Genomic DNA, 6,000 nt, shown 5'->3' on the forward strand with positions numbered 1-6,000 from the left:
TATGTCTCAAGTCTGTCCCTTCTTGTCCATCCTTCCACCTCCCTGTTCCAGCCACCATCTGGACCTTCTGGCTCTCCTCTGAATCACGGCAATAGCTGGAGAGGCTGGGAATGGCCTTCGCGAATACAAGCCCGCATACCTGAGTTAGGCCTTTTTGAAATGCAAATCCGATTGTTTCGGGCACCCCGCTTAAACCCATTCAGTGCTTTCCCATTGATTTTAGGTTAAAGACACAAGTCCTTCACCTGGCCTCGAAGGCCCTGCCTACTGTGATCCTGCGGGCCTTTCTGGACTCCTCTCCCACCACATTTCCACTCAGTCTGAAGGCTCCACTTCCTGTCCGCTTTGCACTTCCTCCCGCCGACAGCCTTTGTGCAGGCTAGGCCCTCAGGCCTGAAAGGCTCTTCCTCCCATTTCTCTTTAGCTAGCTCCTCTTCATTCCTCAGATCTCAGTTCCTCTGCCACATCCTCAGGAAAACTACCCTGACCTTCCTTCCTGGGTCAAATCCCCCTCTTCTGAGCCCCCACACCAAGGTGTACCTTTCCTCTGAAGCACTTGGCATAGTTGCAGTTCCGTGTTTGTTCATTATTTGATGGATGTCTGTCTCCCTGGAAGATGGAAGTGCTCTGAGGGCAGGGATCATGTCTGCAGATGCTCGCTCTTGTCATATGCAGGGGACCTCGAACTGGACACTCCATAAATATTGAGTTGAAATATTGGTTTAATGGATGCCTGTGTGCCAGGATCTGGAGTAGGGGGCTACGTATTTCAGAATCTCAGAGAAGACTGTTTGAGGCCACGATTCTCCCTCCAGCAATGCAGCCCGGGAGTCCCATATGCCATTTTCTTAACACCATCACTTCCTCCATACTTCCTAGCATCATTCATCCCCACAGTCCCGGCTTCATCCCAGGCCTCCTCCATCTTGCCCATGAGACCCTTTCCTTTTAACTTGGTAATCCGCTTTTCTGGTCTTGCCTCACTGACTGCAGAAAGCAGCATGGAATAATGTGGCAACAGCCCAGGATTCAGAACCGTACTGTGTTCAAAAGTATTAGTGGTGTGGCCTTTCTCAGGCTATTGAACCACTCTGAACCCAAGCTTTGTTATCTATAAAATGAGAACAGAATCAAGCAAGATGGAGGAATTAAAAATCTAAATGTACCATCACCTAGAAATACTGGATAAAATATGGGGGGAAAGTAAACATGACTGAGTTTTCAAAAGAAAAATAAAATCCCAAGTTCTAGAAATGAAGAGAAAACTGAAAGCCAGAGGATAAGCTGACCATGGTTGATAGAAGGGGACTGGGAGAGAATTGGTTCTATTAACTTAGAAATGTTTTACCAGCCACCCAAGGATGGGAGAGGAGGTTTTGGTCCTGAAGAGGTAGGGAAATTAGATGAACAGCGGCCAAAGCTGACTCAGAAGAAACAGAAAACCTGAACAGATCTATAAATTCTAATAAATTGAATGAGAAGTTAAGATACACACACACATTTTACAGATGTATTATTCTGCCAACTCTTTTTTTTAAAGTAAACTCTATGCCTAATGTGAAACTCACGATCTTGAAATCAAGAATCATAAGCTCTACAGACTGAGCCACCCAGACATCCCTATTTTGCCAACTCTTACAAACCATTTGTTTATTTATAATACGTCTGTCCCAGACGATGGAGAAAGAGGGACAGTCACACTTACAAAATTAAAATCCTAGATAAAATATTAGCAAACTGAATCTGGCAGAATCCATGCAAGTGTGTGTGTGCGTGTGTGTGTGTGTGTGAGACCAAGAAGGGTTTATTGCAGGAACACAGGGATGGTGTACTTTAAAAATCTATTAATGAAAAATGAAAGAAAGAAACAAAGAAAGAAAGAAAGAAAGAAATTTACAACTGGATGTAGTAAAAGGAAAAAAATGGGAGCACCTGGGTGGTTCAAGAGTCAGTTAAGAATCAGCTCAAGTGGGGCACCTGGGTGGCTCAGTCTGTTGAGCGTCCCAACTTTGGCTCAGGTCATGATCTCAGGGTTCGTGAGTTCAAGCCCCACATTAGGCTCTGTGCTGACAGCTCAGAGCCTGGAGCCTGCTTCAGATCTGTGTGTCTCTCTCTCTCTGCTCCTCCCCTGCTCACGTTCTGTCTCTCTCTCTCTCAAAAATAAATAAATGTTTAAAAATTTTTTTAAAAAAGAATGAGCTCAAGAGTCAGTTAAGCATCCAACTCTTGATTTCCACTCAGTTTCATGTGTTTGAGCCCTGCGTGGGCTTTTCGCTGAGAGTAAGAAACCTGCCTGCAATTCTCCCTCTACCCTGCTCCTCCCCAGCTCATACTCTCTCTGTCTCTCCCAAAATAAATAAATAAACTTTATAATAAATAAATAAATAGGAAAAAATGATTGCCCCAGTAGCTTCAGAGAACACACTGGATGAAGTTTAACACTAATTCATTATTTTAAAAAAAAAATCCAGTTAACTAAGATGAGAAAATAACTTCCAAAGTCAAGACAAGGATACTGCTTTTTACTGTTTGTATTCAACTTGTTCTAGGGAGTCTGACCTGGCACAATAAGAAAACAAAGAAATAAAGCCATCACTACACATAGATACTTGATTAGTGACAAAGAATATTTATGAAAACCCACAAATAATTAGAACTAATACACCCCTTTCTGGGGACGAGATTAATATGCAAATATCAATATGCCTATATTACAACAACAAATAGAAGATTTTGTTTTCAAAAATTGCCATTTGGGGACACCTGCTTGGCTCAGCCAGTTAAGCCTCTGGCTCTTGGTTTCAGCTCAGGTTATGATTTCGTGAGTTCGAGCCATGTGTTGGGCTCCACTCTGGCAGTGGGAGTCTGCCTGGAATTCTCTCTCTCTCCCTCTCTCTCTGCCCCTCCCCCACTCAGCACTCGCAAGTTGTCTCAAAATAAATCAAATTTTTTAAAAGAGAGAAAATGTCATTTGTAATAACAATGAAGACTATAGAATACTTAGAAGTAAATACAACATGATTTTTATGGAGAAAATGATAAAACCTGATTGGAGAACATTTTGAAAAGAAGACAAAAAATGACAGAGAGATATTCCATGCTCAAGAAGAGGCAAATTCAATATAAAGTTGGCAACTTTTCTCAAATATACAAATTTCAGTATAATTCTAATCAAAACCCCACCAATATATTTTACGGAACTTGACAAACTGTTCTTAACATTTTTATAAAGAAGTAAATGGCCAAGAAAAGCCAATACAAGTTTGAAGTGGAAGAATACTAGGCTGCTAGCCTTACCACATATCACAACTTTACTATAAAACCAGAGTGATTAAAGCAGTGTAGTCCTGGCACATGGGCAAATAACTAGACCACTGTTACAGACTAGAACTTCTTGGAATTAGACCTTTAAAGACATGTGAACTTGGCATATGACAAAAGTGATGTACGACCGGTGGAAAAGGATGGACTGTCTGTTAAATTGTCTCGGGGTAATTGGCTACCCACATAGAAAAAAATAGATCCCTACATTACAACATACCTCAAAATAAATTTCAGGTGGCTTAAATATGTGAAAAACAAAATTTTAAACTGTTCAAAAAACCTGTAAGGTAATATATTGATGGTATCAGAGTAGGGAAAGATTTCTTAAACAAGATACAAAGAGCACAAACAATAAAAGGAAATGTGGACACGTATGACTATATCTTTAAAACATTTTTAAACTTCTATAAGGTTAGAGACATCACAAAAAGATAAAAAATATAAGCTGCAGACTTGGAGAATATTTACAACCTATATAATCAATGAAGGTTTGGTACCCAGGATTTATAAAGAACTTTTGCACATCAATAAGAAAAGGACAAGGCAGGAGAAAATGAGCAAAAGCTATGAATAGGCAAGTCATCCAATAAATAGATGAAAAGACGCTCAACTTCATTAGTAATGAACAAATGCAAATCAAAACCATGAGATACTATTTTACACACACTAACTCAGCAAAATTAAAATAACTCTGATAACACCAAAGACTGACAAAAATGTGGGACCATAGGAACTCCCACATTCTGCTTGAAAGTGTAAACAGCTATGACAAATTTGAAGGTTACAGTTGACCTTTGAATAATGCGGGGTTAGGTTTGCTGATCCACTGTGCAGTGGAAAATCTGCATATAACTTTTGAATCCCCCAAATTTAACTACTACTGATAATAGCCTACTGTTGACTGGAAGCCTTACTGATAACACAGTCAGTTAACACATGTTTTGTATATGTATTCTTACAATAAAGTAAGCCAGAGAAAAGAAAATGTTATCAAGAAAATCACAAGGAAGAGAAAATACATTTATAGTACCGTAATATAAAAAAATCTGCACATAAGTGGACCTACACAGTTAAAATCCATGTTGTTCAAGAGTCAACATACTTAATGCTGAAAACACACATACCCTAATACCCAGCAAGCTTGCTTTGAGATGTGTTCTTCAGAAAAACATTTCTACATGTGCACAAGGAGACAAGAGTAAGTATGGGCATTGCAGTATGATTTGATTGTCAAGAAAAAGTGGTAAGAACTTAACTGTCCTTAAAGCAAGGGAATAGATAAATATAGTTTATTCTTACAATGGACTACTACACAGTACTTAAAATATGAATTATAGCTATATTCACCAATATAATGAGCAAAAGAAAGTTGCAAAAATGGGTGATGTATGTTATCTATGTAGGTTTTTAAAGACACAAAACAATGATACACCTTTAGGAAAACAAACGTATCTGTAAATAGTACAAAATGTGCATGGGAATAATTCCAATAGAATGGTGATCACCACCAAGAAAAGGGAAGGAATGGGATGGGCTTTAGCTGTAACTGTAATGCTCTTTATTATTATTATTATTAAGGAAAAGATGTGAAGCAAAGCGGTGATGCCAAAGTGAAGATTTGCTGAATTGAGTTGTTGTAATGATTAAATGAGCTAATAAAAGGGCTAAATGAAAGTTAGTTGTTTATTTATTTATTTAAGTAATCAACACACCCAACATGGGGCTTGAACTCATGCCCCTGAGATCAAGAGAGGCAAGGGACTGAGCCAGCCGGGCGTCCCGAAGGTTGGTTGTTCATCTCCTTGCAAGACTCCAATGCTGATGGCTATGTATGCGGAGAGATTTATTGCCCCTACCTGTTCTCTCTCTCCTCCATGTGAAGTCTCACTCCTCCTGTTTATACCTGCTTGTCTTAGGTAAGTTGCTTCATTGCTATATGCCTCAGTTTCCTCATCTATAAGATGCACATATTAAAAGTGCCTGCTTTCTGACATTGCAGAGAATGTTAAGTAAGTTACTGGCAAGTGCTTGGAACATTCCCTAACTTAGACTAAGTACTCTAGAAGTTTGTTCTTATTGACGACGATGATGTTAGTGTTCTTAAGTATCACCTCCAGCTGCATATAATTTCTTTTTTAATCTCAAGTTTTAAAATCTCATAAGAACCTCACTTGGCAATGAAAGTGCCCAGTATCTGAGATGACCCAAACGCTGCCTTCAAGGACCTAAATTAAGGACTGCAAACTCCCATTTCTGTGAAGGCCAGGCAGGTAATGTGCCAAGTGCCAGGGTAAGGTTATCTGGGGAGGCAGCAGCTCCTCGTCAGGTGCTGCCATGAAGGAATTCGGAGCCAGCATTACCACATTTAAAGTTGTTTTTTTTTTTTATTAAATCATAGCTATTAATCCCAATTTTTCTGTAAAATTTCTCAATTTTTAAGTGTTATAATTTATTCAAAAGAATAATAAAAGCACATTGTGAACCAAATGAAATACTTGAGTGGGTTGTCAGTTTCTGAGCCGTGAGACGGAGGCTGGCACAGAGACAGATGCATGAGCGGGTCTTAAAACTACAGTGTAATTAGAGCTACAATAAAGGTGAGTGACAGAGTGCCATGGGAGTGTGGGGGGGGCGGGGTTGAAGATGGCAGCAGATTCTTTGTGACTCCTCCCATTA

Source organism: Neofelis nebulosa, chromosome 6 (assembly GCF_028018385.1).
Source record: "Neofelis nebulosa isolate mNeoNeb1 chromosome 6, mNeoNeb1.pri, whole genome shotgun sequence".
In the NCBI taxonomy this organism is placed as follows: domain Eukaryota; kingdom Metazoa; phylum Chordata; class Mammalia; order Carnivora; family Felidae; genus Neofelis; species Neofelis nebulosa.